At 40.1% G+C, this 13,305-nt stretch overlaps 1 protein-coding gene across 5 annotated transcripts in view; it reads left to right on the top strand.

The window, feature by feature from the left end:
- The window catches only part of FBXW11 (F-box and WD repeat domain containing 11), a 148,052-nt gene that overhangs the window by 8,221 nt on the left and 126,526 nt on the right, over positions 1-13,305 (top strand). The window contains exon 1 of one of the 5 annotated variants that reach the window (XM_063665371.1): positions 4,228-4,384. The exons of the other annotated variants lie outside the window; for them this stretch is intronic. The gene's annotated coding sequence lies outside the window, so the exon portion shown is untranslated. Of the gene's footprint in view, positions 1-4,227; positions 4,385-13,305 lie in introns of those variants that run through there. 5 annotated transcript variants of the gene reach the window in all.

Genomic DNA, 13,305 nt, shown 5'->3' with positions numbered 1-13,305 from the left:
TCATCCTGTTATATTATAAAAACTTGTGGTTCTGCCTAAACTCTTCTTCTAGAGGCTGTGTTTGATTGCCCTGTTACTCCTCAGCACATGGGTACTCAATATGGATTTAAATTAATGTTAGGTTTTCTTTCTTTCATGCAGTGAAACCTTTTAAGATTTCCTTTTGAATATCTTAAGACAAAGATAGAGATGAATAGAGAAGAAAGATGGGGAGGGGGAAGAGGTGGGTGGTGTGTGGTTCATAGGACATCCATAGACCTATTAAGCATTATTTACAGACTTCCCACACATACAGATTGATTTACATAGAACTCAGAGACTGGTTGTTAGCAAAGAACTGAGGAAACTGAATACTTTTTGCATCAGTTGGTGCAGGTTTGCCAAATAGTTGATAAGCTCCAAGGGCTCCCTGACCTTAGAAAAGCATGGTTTAGCAGAAAGGGCACGGGCTTTGAAGTGAAACACCTGAGTTTGTATCCTAGCTCTGTCGCTTGCTAGCTGTGTGACGTAAAGAAAGGTAACCTTTCTGCGGTATGATTTTTATTATATGTAAAAATAAATAAGAAAACTTAGGTATTGGTCTGAGTTGTTGGGAGGATTATATGAGAGATGGGTGTGAAAGGACTTTGCAGAGGCTTGCTTTTCTTCAAATGCTGACCATAACTAACTTTCCCCACAAGTACAGGGACCCTAAAGCAAAGTCAAGACAGATGGTGTGGAAAAGGTTTTTATTTTTTTCTTCTGAGTTGCGCATGTATTTATTTGTGAGGCTTTACAGAAGACTAACATTTAGTTGCTTTTAGCCATACATTTAATGAGCCATCTTTGGGAAAAACAATGAAATCATACAGAGTCAATACTGTCTTGGAAAATCTGGGAGGTACTATTTCAATGACTACCAATTTGGCGTAATTAGATCTATGCTGTAACTACAGAGAGAACCCACCCAGTCCTATTTTTATACCTGGTATCCTGACAGAAGGAGACTGGTGATTAGTTTATATTGACATTGAGCATTGGGATTTATGTTTGATCGGTTTAGTTTAGACTGACCGAATTGTGATTTTTGAATTCTTATTCTTATCATCATCAAAGCTGATGGTTTTAACCTTAACAGAATAAGCAGTGAGAATTCATACAAGATTTCCTTCTGAGTTGTATTGTTCATTGAATTAGTTGACAATGGGGGAAGAAACTTGTTGGTTAAGAATGTGCTCGTTACCCTTGGTTAGTTTCTGCTGATCACAATTGCTTAAGAGGAAGTTTGTCTTTGTAGGCAAATGAGAGACAGACCAGGAAGACCTGACAATCCAGTAGGGTATCTCTTACCTGGTTCTTACTGTTTTAATGAAACTAAAAGATGGAAGAGTTCTGTGATGTCAGCGGGAAGCGTTTTTTAGGAAATTCCCTCTCAGGTTGAGTCAACAATGAAGATCTTCACAAAATGGAAAGCTGTGAAGTATAAACACTGGGACATTAACAGGAAAAATAAAAAAAAAAGCTTTGGCTCTTTGGCTTGTGATAGAGAGGTGTGTAAATATAAGCATATTGAATGTAGGAAACCATTGTATAGTAAAAAGCCTCTGATCCACAGAAGAAAAAGAAAGACTGAGGTTCTACTATTGTGAAAAAGGAACTTGAGTAATTTTTGATGTTTATTTTTTTGGGAGTTAACTGGAGAACATTGAACCAGTTTTGGTAACTAACAATAAAATATATTTTGGCCCTCTGAAATGACTACATGATAAATTCAAAGAGAAAGGGGGGCAGAGGGGCAGGAAGAACTCAGCCCCAATACTACTCACCTACTCACCTGGCATCTGTTAATCTTTGTATTACTAGCGTAAGGCCTGCCAGCAATTAGGCATTGAAGAAATATATATATATATATATTTTTTTTTTTGAAGGGAAGGGAGAAAAATTAACTCACTAGTATAGGGGAAAAGCCTGAAGATTCAAGACGTCCAGAAATGAGTCTGTTAGTCAAATTGCTGTGGTTGTGTTTTGCTATAACTTGTTCTGCATTTTGGATAGTTGTACCTTGAAAAGCATAGTATACTGTTTTAGCAGTTAGCTACTAGCCATAGTTCACTAGCTACTTCTGTCAAAATTGGGTTTCCAGTTTATTCTTAGGCTTAAGAGTAATACCACTTAATAGGAAAAACTTGAGAACTCATTATTTGCTTAGGATTTTACTTTTGTGATCTCCTTAAAGTTGTGAGTCTTAAGGTATTTTCATCTGATTGTTATGGCGAGGTTAATCATAGACCGGTATTTCAGTCACTTTAATTGCTTTACCTACAATATGAACAATCAGAACATCTTTGAAGAGTCATTGCCTGTGGACTGTCAACAAATCTTAGAATTTAAACATTACTTGGGTTCAGCTGGATTTGAGATTCTTTGTCACAGTTACAATCTTTGCTGCTAAACACAAGGACTACTTGAGTACCATTATAGTATGTCTTGCCACAATCTTTTTTTTTTTTTTTTTTTGCGACGGAGTCTTGCTCTGTTACCCAGGCTGGAGTACAGTGGCACGATCTCAGCTCACTGCAACCTCTGTCTCCCGGGTTCAAGTGCTTCTCCTTCCTCAGCCTCCCGAGTAGCTGGGATTGTAGGCATGTGCCACCAGGCCCAGCTAATTTTTGTACTTTTAGTAGAGATGGGGTTTCACCATGTTGGTCAGGCTGGCCTCACACTCCTGACCTCAAGTCATCTGCCTGCCTCGGCCTCCCAAAATGTTGGGACTACAGATGTGAGCCATTGAGCCCAGCTTATAATGTGTTTTGTTTTAGCATTAATATTGTGGGCTTTAGGCTGGGCATGGGGGCTCACACCTGTAATCCCAGCCCTTTGGGAGGCCAAGGTAGGCAGATCACTTGAGCTTAGGAGTTCGAGGCCAGCCTGGGCAACATGGTGAAACCTTGTCTCTACTTGACAAGAAAAAAAATATCATGGGCTGTAGAATTGCATGGCTCTTTGTTAATTAAATGCTTTTTTAAGTGGCAAGAGCTAGGGAATTAACCCTTTCAGGATGGCCCAACTGATTCATCTAGGCTGAAATATTTACTCTTCTGTATTTTCGTTGTTCTCCATTTTGATGTTAATTAATTTACGACCTTTGAGAGTAAAGCTTGATTTCTTCTCTCTCAGAAATCATGGGCTTTCTGACCCTTGAACTGTGGAGTCCATAGTGCTCCATGAAAAGGGCATGGGCTCTACTACCTAGTAGATGTGGGACTTTGGACAGGTTACTTCTTTCTGCTCATCTTTTTTGAGAATTAAATATGGGTAATTAATGTAAAGGGCTTGGCCAGTTAGTAGCTCTTCAATAAGGTAGGTATTACCATAATTACTGCAGGAGCATTTTGGCTATAATGTAGCAATTGAGGAAGTAGCAAATTTATGTTCGAGTAAGTTCAGTCTTTTTGTTTTTATCTTTGTTGTCCTGTTAAATGCCTTTTCTCTCTCCCTTTTAGTTTGTTTAGAATTTGCAGTGTAATTTGATATGGTAGAAAAAGAATGTTGATATAATATGGACAGGACTTAATATTTAATGGTGTCACCTAGTAAATTGTTTATTAGCATTCTTTATGATTTTTCCCAGTTTACGTGATCATTGGCCATTGTACGGGACTGGCCTTTACTGAGTCAGAAGTTCAGTCTTAAGTTATATGTTTTGAAGCACACTGTATTTTAGCTAACGGTAGAGGATTTGGGTAATATGTAGATATGATGTCTTATATGTAGCCAACCAAAACATTTTGTTAGGTACGTAAATAAATATCTTCATGGTAGATATTTGAGCCCTCTCGTATCATTCTTTTTGGCTGACAAACTATTTTTCTAATGGTGGAGGAGCTGTCTTAGAAAATGGATAAGGAAGTTCAGTGTAGCTGAATGGTCTAGGACAATTTATATGGATGATAGGGTAGGTTTTTTTTAGCTGCTCTCATTTGGAAGTTGCATGCTGTTTATCATGAGTAAATATTAATATTAGGGATGTTCCATTATTTGTTATGAGTTTTGTATCCTTTCAACACAGAGGTGAGGAATGCTGCTGCAGGCATTTTATGCCAAGTAGCTGACTCAGGGGTTATAGCTTTTCTCCTGTGCCTCAGATCCGCCATTCCATTGGCCCTCCCTTCCATTTCTTGGAGGCTGTCCTTTGCCGCTGGTGCCATGGCGGGTGTATGGATTGCTTTCTGTCTTTCAACAGTTACCGAAGTGCATGTTTGGGATTTTGTTGAAGAGAGCTGGATACAGTAAACGGAAAGAATCTTGGAAGATGCTTGACTGCTGTCTTTTCTCAGACTAGTCTGAAAGGGAAAACCCCCATTCATTCTGGATTGGTGGATCTGAAGTACAAAATATTTTCCAGGTAAGCAATTACCCTGTATTGTTTTGTTTTGTGGAACTCAACTCGCTGAAAGAAATTTTGAAAAATATTTTCCCTTATTTCTTTTCTCCATTAATAGGGAAAGGGAGAAATATTAGACATTTGTGCGTAGTGTCATGTTTGACCATGTTTGGGTGTGGATCAGTGAAGGTATATGTGTCTGAATTGCTGGTAAAAACTTTGTTTTACTGTAAGAAGTGCAGTTATTATTATCTTTGAGACCTTAGGTCGCCCAGGCTGGACTGCAGTGGCACGAACATGGCTTACTGCAGCCTTGACCTCTTGGCCTCACATGATCTTCCTGCCTTAGCCTCTCAGGTGGCTGGGACCACAGGCACGTGTCACTATGCTCAGCTAATTTCTTTTTTGTAGAGACAGGGTCTCACCATGTCACACGATCTTCCTGCCTTAGCCTTTCAGGTAGCTGGGACCACAGGCACGTGTCACTATGCTCAGCTAATTTCTTTTTTGTAGAGACAGGGTCTCACCATGTTGCCCAGACTGGTCTTGAACTCCTGGGCTTGAATGATTTGCCTGCCTTCGCCTCCCAAAGTGTTGGGATTACAGACATGAGCCACCATGCCTAACTCAGTTATTTTTATTGTAAGCCCAAATAGTTTTTATTCATAGTCTAATAGGAAATACAGTAAACAGGGACATATATTGTTTAGGGAATAGCTTGTAAAATATGGAAAACAAATGGTAACTTTGAGGCATTCTCACATGATTTATATAATAGTTAATACCTGGTCAAAATATTTTTTGCGGTTTCATATAAAGTGGTGATATTTTATTCTGAGGTCTCTTGGTGGGTCGTCTTGGGGAGGTTTACTAACTGTAGCAACTGCTTATTGAGAGCGAGTGCTACATGCCAGTTACCTTTGTATGCACTTTACGTATATTACTTAATTGGCGCATTGCTTCACCTGCATTTTACAGCTAGTGAAATGGAGCTCATAAGCATAAAGTGCCAGTTACTCAGGTCATACAGCTAGTAAATGGTAGAACCAAGCTTTAAGCTTGGGTTTAGGTGTCCTCAAAGCTCTGACTCTTTCTGTCTTACTACACTTGCTGGAGTTTGTACTTCAACCTTTAGATTTTCAAATTGCCTGTCTGCAAGAGCAAGATGTGATTTTCTACAACACGTTTACACTCAAAGAACACATGCTGGGTCATTGTTTGGCATGGTATTTTAATAATTTAATATGATTTTTTTTTTTTGAGGCGGAGTCTCGCTCTGTCGCCCAGGCTGGAGTGCAGTGGCGCGATCTCCACTCACTGGAAACTCCGCCCCCTGGTTCTTGCCATTCTCCTGCCTCAGCTTCCCGAGTAGCTGGAACCACAGGCTCCTGCCACCACGCCCGGCTAATTTTTTTGTATTTTTAGTAGAGATGGGGTTTCACCGAGTTAGCCAGGATGGTCTCGATATCCTGATCTTGTGATCCGCCTGCCTCAGCCTCCCAAAGTGCTGGGATTACAGGCGTGAGCCATCACGCCCGGCCCATTTAATATGATTAAATGCCACAGCGCCCAGCCCATTTAATATGATTAAATGCTTGCTTACTGAAAAATCAGATCTTCAGTCAGTTCATCAAGTGAATGTAAAGGTAATTTAGGGAGTATAGGAGAGACAATGCATTTAAATATCAAGATGTGCTTTATACAGGGAAGTATCACTTGGTCCAGTGAACTCAAACCTATATCTTCTCAGTTCTTCCTCAGTATTTATTATTTAAATAGCTCAGTAGTTCATTATGTAGACTTCTTTTGGCCTGTGGTTTGTCATCCTTACAAGTAAGGCATCATCAGGCAACATTCTTGAAAACATGACTTTTTTCGGTATTTAATATTCTTTCTGGAGAACATCCTACTCCCTTTCATCTTAAAAAAAATTTTCTTTTTATTGTAGATGAACGTTCTGACTTTGTGATCCTTGTTTTAATTTAATACTTTCACATTTGCTAATATTTCTCCTCTGGTGAGATTGTGGCTCACTGCAACCTTTGCCTCCCAGGTTCAAGTGATTCTGGTATCTCAGCTGCCCAAGTAGCTGGGATTACAGGTGTGTGCCACCATGCCCAGCTAATTTTTGTATTTTTAGTAGGGACGGGGTTTCGCCATGTTGGCCAGGCTGGTCTCAAACTCCTGGCCTCAAGTAATCTGCCTGACTCAGCCTCCTGAAGTGTTGGGATTACAGGTGTGAGCCATTTTTCACCTTGTCTTCTGAAGGACAGTCAGGACAGTCTGGTGGTGGTGGTGGTGGTAATGGATGGTACTAGTAGTAGAAGTAATAGTTAATACTGGGCACTTATTCTTTATTGAGCATGATTCTAGATATTTTATACATATAAACTTTTTTTATCCTTATACAGGTTGAGTATCCCTTGTCTAAAATGCTTGGGATCAGACGTGTTGAGAATTTTGAATTTTTTTCAGATTTTCGAATATTTGCTGTATACTGATTCAGCATTCCTAATCTAAAATCTGAAATCCGAAAAGTTTCAATGAGCATTTCCTTTGAGCATCACGTTGGCACTCAAAACGTTTTGGATTTTGGAGCACTTTGGATTTTGTATTTTTGGATTAGGGATATTCAACCTGTAGTAACCTAATGAGGTAGGTACCATTATTTCCACCCTACTGGTGAGGAAACTAAAGGGTAGAGTGGTTAAATAACATGCTTTAGGTCACACATCTTGTAAGGGACAAAGGTGAGATATGAACCCAGGCAGTCTGGCTTCAGAGAATGTGCTTCTTACCTCTCTTCTATATTACCTGTAGATTAGAGTATCATCCAGTGATAAAGGGGCAGAAATCCTAAAGACTGAAACTACATATTCTGATTTCGAGAAATCACTGCAAAAGGAAACAGTTTTATATATTTCTTATCTTCTGTAGAAAACAGTCTAGCTCTCAGGTTCTGCATTAGCCATCTAGGGCTGTCAGGCTGTTTCCTAAGGCAACTTGGAATAGGTTAGTTTGAGGTTACCTTTTAGTACAGTGCTGTCCCATAGAACTTTCTGCAATGATTGAAATGTTCAGTGTCTGCACTGTTCAATATGGTAGAGTTTTGAAGGATGGCTCAAAGTAACTGAATTTTTAATCTTAATTTTAATTAAATTGACATTTAAATAGCTACATGTGGAGATTTATAATTTACCATCATCCTAGATCTGGTCCTTGGTTTAACACTCACAGAAATTTGATCTGCTCAGCATGCCTAGACATCACCTTATCCCAGGGTTGGACCAACATTAACTAACTTTACAAGACTGATGTGAAAAACCTAAATTTTAATTTATTAATTTACAGTGATACAAGTGTGTTGGCATGATTAGTATATTCTTTTCCTTTTTTTTTTTGAGACAGAGTCTTCGCTCTGTCGCCAGGCTGGAGTGCAGTGGCGCGATCGTGGCTCACTGCAACCTCCGCCTCCCAGGTTCAATCGGTTCTCCTGCCTCAGCCTCCTGAGTAGTTGGGACTACAGGCGCGCATAACCACATACCACACCCAGCTGATTTTTGTATTTTTAGTAGAGAGGGGGTTTTACCATTGTTGGCCAGGATGGTCTCGATCTCTTGACCTTGTGATCCACCCACCTGGGCTTTCCATAGTGCTGGGATTACAGGCGTGAGCCACCACACCCAGAGTATATTATTTTTTGATAGGCAGATTTACTTACTAGGTCCTAATTAATATGCTAGTTTAATTTTTTCAAACAAGTCAGAGAGACCTGAAGACTCAAGCCAAATGACTGGAATATTCTCTTCATATAGGAAGACTCCATCAGGGAAGTAAGACATCTGTTGGCCTGGGACTGAGACACCCTCATTCAGCTTACTTTTAGGGATGGTGGTTTTTCCTTGTGGTAAAGCCTCTTCCTTCACCTCTTCTGCTTGCTTTTGCTTCCCGGATCCTTTTATGATTAAGGCATTTGTTTTTAGACAGATTAGTACATTCAGCTTGAATGCACACTTGACTTACAGGTCTGGGAAGCCCTTTGTTTTCCTTAAGGTTCCTTTATCACTGCTGTAATCCATTTTGTGTTCATTTTCAACTCTGAGAAAACAGTTGAATTTTCCTTGCTTCCGTGTGGCCTCTTTATATTAAAGTGAGTTCGGTTTGGGTTATGGTGAATTTGAGTTGCCTATGGATGGATTGTCTAAGAAGAGAAGTATCTAGTAGGAATATTGGCCTGGAGTTCATTAGAGAGGGCAGGGTTAGAGAGAAATATTGGGGAGTTTTTAGGTGCAGTGGTAGCTGACTAGACTTTAGTACAGCTATATGATTACTCAGAGTATAGACTGAAGAATGTATGTATTGGTGTATGGGAATGCCAACATAAAGGAATGGGCTACAGCTAAGGTCAGAACCTGAGATCATATGTCGTGTTGACCAAGAGGTGTTATTACTACCCTCTCCTCTTTTCCTTTCCTTTCCTTTCCTTCTTTTTCTTTTTCTCTTTCTCTTTCTTTCTCTCTCTTTTCTTTCTTCCTTTCTTTCCTTTCTTTCGTTCTTCCTCTCTCTCTCTCTCTCTCCCCCTTTCTCTCTTTTTCTTTCACAGAGTCTCACTCTGTCACCCAGGCTGGAGTGTCATGGCATGGCCTTGGCTCACTGCAGCCTCTGCCTCCTGGGTTCAAGCGATTCTCCCACCTCAGCCTCCTAGTAGCTGGGACTACAGGCACATGCCAACACACCCGGCTAATTTTTGTATTTTTAGTAGAAACGGGGTTTCACTGTGTTGGCCAGGCTGGTCTCAAACTGCTGACCTCGTGGTCTGCCTGCCTTGGCCTCCAAAAGTGCTGGGATTACAGGCATGAGCCACCGCATCCGGCCTCTTTTTTTTTTCTTTTTAAGATGGAGTCTCGCTCTGTTGCCCAGGCTGGAGGGCAGTGGTGCGATCTCAGCTCACTGCAACCTCCACCTCCTGGGTTCAAGTGATTCTCCCACCTCAGCCTCCCGAGTAGCTGGGACTACAGGCGTGCGCCACCACGCCCAGCTAATTTTTGTATTTTTAGTAGAGATAGGGTTTTGCCATGTTGGCCAGACTGGTCTGGAACTCCTGACGTCAAGTGATCCTCCCACCTCAGCCTCCCAAAGTGCTGGGATTACAGACGTGAGCCAACCTTCCGGCCACACCCTCTCCTTTTCATCTTGACCTGAGAATTTTGTTACAGCCTGCTAGTACTTACTCCTAGTCAGCAAACATTTGGGTTGTGACTTTCTCTTCTACTATAATAGTTTGCTTAATTTTTGAAATGTGTTTTTGAGAACATATCTTATGTACATTTATGCAAACTCAAATTTTATGCATCTGGTGACAAAAATAAGAGAAACAGAACCTGAACAGTGAAGATTGTGGATCAAACGTTAAAATGGGAAATGGGAATCTGTTCTTCTTTCAGTCTGTCTCAATTCCTGAGTGCGTTTTATCTTGCTGTGATATGTGTGATTATGGTATTTTAAAGACACACACTTTTAACATCACAACATGAGGCCTAAATACAAGCCAGCTATTTTATCTGCTAGTCAGTTGAAGAAACTGTGAACTGTTCCAATGCTGGAGTAAAAATTAGTGGTGTTAGAATTATTGAGATTCTGTGTTGGTCTCAAGTATGGCATATCCTTTAGGGATTTTTGAGGCATATTTTTGTCATATGCTATTTTCACCTTACGTATTCACTTCAGACCGTAATTCCTAGGTGTCCTGCAACTCCGCTGTAACTAAGTTTTGATAGTGAAAGCGTGGAGACATGAAGAGTTCATTATAGCTACAGTCAATCAATACTTGACAAATTTTTTGAATGAATTACTATATCTGTGATACAAAATTAAGGTACAAAAAGGGCTGGGTGCCATGGCTCGCTCCTTTAATCCCAGCACTTTGGGAGGCCGAGGCAGGTGGATCACCTGAGGTTAGGAGTTCAAGACCAGCCTGACCAACATGACAAAACCCCGTCTCTACTAAAAATACAAAAATTAGCCAGGCGTGGTGGCATGCGCCTGTAATCCCAGCTACTTGGGAGGCTGAGGTAGGAGAATCGCTTGAACCCGGGAGATGGGGGTTGCAGTGAGTCAAGATCGCGTCATTGCACTCCAGCCCAGGCAATAGAGCAAGACTCGGTCTTAAAAAAAAAAAAAAATGCAAAAGGGAGTAACCAGCAAAAAAAAAAGTTTCTCATTCCCTCTAGCCACCCAACTACATTCTTGTATAACCTTTCTATACATATGTGTATCCTGTACACATTATTTTTGCACCTTTTTTTAAGTAAAATATGACTCAGTTATCTTTCATATCAGTTCCCAAAGAGCTGTCATATTTTTTGAGAAGATAATGTAATTTAAAAGATACATGCTGATTTATTGTACAAATATGCCATAATTTGGGTAACCAGTTTGGACTGATGCATGTGTAGATGATTTCTAGTCTTTTGCTATTACAGTTAATGCTATAAAGAAGAACTGTGCATATGGAAGGTATCTTCAGGACAGGATCTTGGGCATACTGACTAGGTGCTTTTATAAATCTGATAGACATTGCCACATTGCCCTCCAGTCACATTGCAACAATTTATACTCTCACAGACCTTGAGTAACAGTGCTGTTATTTCCTGACAGTCTCATGGTATTACGTGAATTTTAAACTGTTTGCTTTTTAAATTGCTCTTCTCTTTTTCCTCCATTAACTTTTTATTATGAAAAATATCATATACATCTAAGAGTTGAGGTAAAAAAGTACAACATTTATATACTCTCTCGACCTAGATTCAACAATTGTTAACATTTTGTCATATTTGAGTCATTTCTCTGCTACCCCTCTCCCTTCTCTTCCTCTTTCCCCTTCTTCCCTCCTTCCCATTTCTCTCCTTTTCTCCTTCTCTCTCTTACTCTGTCTTTTCCTTCCTCCCTACCTCCCTTTTTTGTTGTTAAAAATTTGAAAGTACGTTGCAAACATCATAATACTTAACCCCTAAGTTTTCAGCATGTATCTCCTAAGAATAAGGATAGTTTCTCTCTTTCTCTCAAACCATTACATGCATACACACAACCATATCTCCATGTATACAACCACATTATATATAATCACATATATTTTATACATGTGTAACCACAATACTGTTTTCACATCTAAGAAAATTAAAGTAATTCCATAATATAATATCAAACATCAATTAAATCTAAATTTTCCTAATTGTCTCAAGAATGTCTTTTATACCACTCTCACTTCTTTAAAACAAACAAACCGACAAAACAGGATCCAAACAAAGTACATCCTTTGTATTTGGTTATGTTTCTTGTACTCTTTTTAAAGAACAGTTCCTTTACCCTTTTCCCTCCTTTGCCTGCATTAACTTGTTTGAAGAGACCAGCTCTGGTTGTCTTGTAGGATGTATAACCTTGTGCATTCATTATTTCCTCGTGGTGTCATTTAACTTGTTTCTCTAGCTCCTCTACTTCCTGTAAACTGGAAGTTAATTGAGATGCATCCAGGTTAAACATTTTGACGAGAATGCTTCATCATAGGTGAAGTGCAGTTCACATTGAGTCATATCAGGAGGCACTTAATGATGGGTTATCCCGTTATGAGCAATGCTAACTTTAATTCCTTAGCTGAGGTGGCAGCAGCCAGATCTCTCCATAATGAAGGTAAAATTTTCTCTTCTGCTATTAGAGAGGAATCTATGGGACACTATTTTGGCACCTTGTAAATACCCTGTTTCATTACAGCCTTTCACCCATTGGTTTCATTATCCTGATCGTGAAATCGGTTATTACAATAGGGGTTGCAAAATTGTAGATTTTTTATTTTATTATGTTAGACAGAGTCTCACTCTGTTGTCCAGGCTGGAGTGCAGTGGTGCAATTTCAGTTCACTGCAACCTCCGCCTCCCGGGTTCAAGTGATTCTCCTGCCTCAGCCTCCTGAGTAGCTGGAACTACAGGTGCACACCACCACACCCGGCTAATTTTCATATTTTTAGTAGAGACGGGGTTTTGCCATGTTGGCCAGGCTGGTCTTGAACTCCTGACCTCAGGAGATTCGCCCACCTTGGCCTCCCAAAGTGCTGGGATTACAGCACTTTGTAGTATGAATGTATGTGTGTATGTATATATTTATTTATTTATTGAGGTGGAGTCTCGTTCTGTTGCCTGGGCTGGAGTGCAGTGGCGTGATCTCAGCTCACTGCAGCCTCTGCCTCCTGGGTTCAAGCAATTCTCTTGCCTCAGCCTCCTGAGTAACTGGGATTACAGGCACCTGCCACCATGCCTGGCTAATTTTTGTATTTTTATTAGAGACAGGATTTTGCTGTGTTGGCCAGACTGGTCTCAAACTCCTGACTTCAAGTGATCTGCCTGCCTCGGCCTCCCAAAGTGCTAGGATTATAGGTGTGAGCCACCGTGCCAGAATTGTAGTTTTTAAATTGCCATTCCCACAGGCTGCCCCCATTTTTCTTCCTTCCTTTTCTATATCACCATACTCTCCTGGACTTTTATTTATTCAGTGTTAACAATCAATTACAGTCTTTGCTAATGCTCAGATTGTCTCAGGTTTGGCTACTGATAACTTTTTCTAGGTAGCTCCTCCTCTTTCATTTTGACATGACCCCATCAGTGTTTTTGTTTGTTTGTTTGTTTGTTTTCCCTTGGCTTTTTTGGCACAACAAGATGTCCTAGACTCACCTTATATTTCCATAAGGTGATCAGGAATCAGCCATTTCTCCAAGGCTCTGGTTGTTTTTAGTGAGGAATGGTATTTAGAAACTAAAATCATTGCTGTGGGTTGTCATTGCTTCTAGACCCTTTCAGTGGACAGAACTAAGAAATATGTTGAAAAAGAACCATGAGTTCATGTTATTTCTGATTCAGATGTAATATTAGAGAGACTTTTTTCTGACTCTGTTA

This window comes from Pongo pygmaeus, chromosome 4, assembly GCF_028885625.2.
Source record: "Pongo pygmaeus isolate AG05252 chromosome 4, NHGRI_mPonPyg2-v2.0_pri, whole genome shotgun sequence".
In the NCBI taxonomy this organism is placed as follows: domain Eukaryota; kingdom Metazoa; phylum Chordata; class Mammalia; order Primates; family Hominidae; genus Pongo; species Pongo pygmaeus.
The sequence above is the reverse complement of the archived record's forward strand: the minus strand, read 5'-3'. Positions and strand labels throughout refer to the sequence as shown.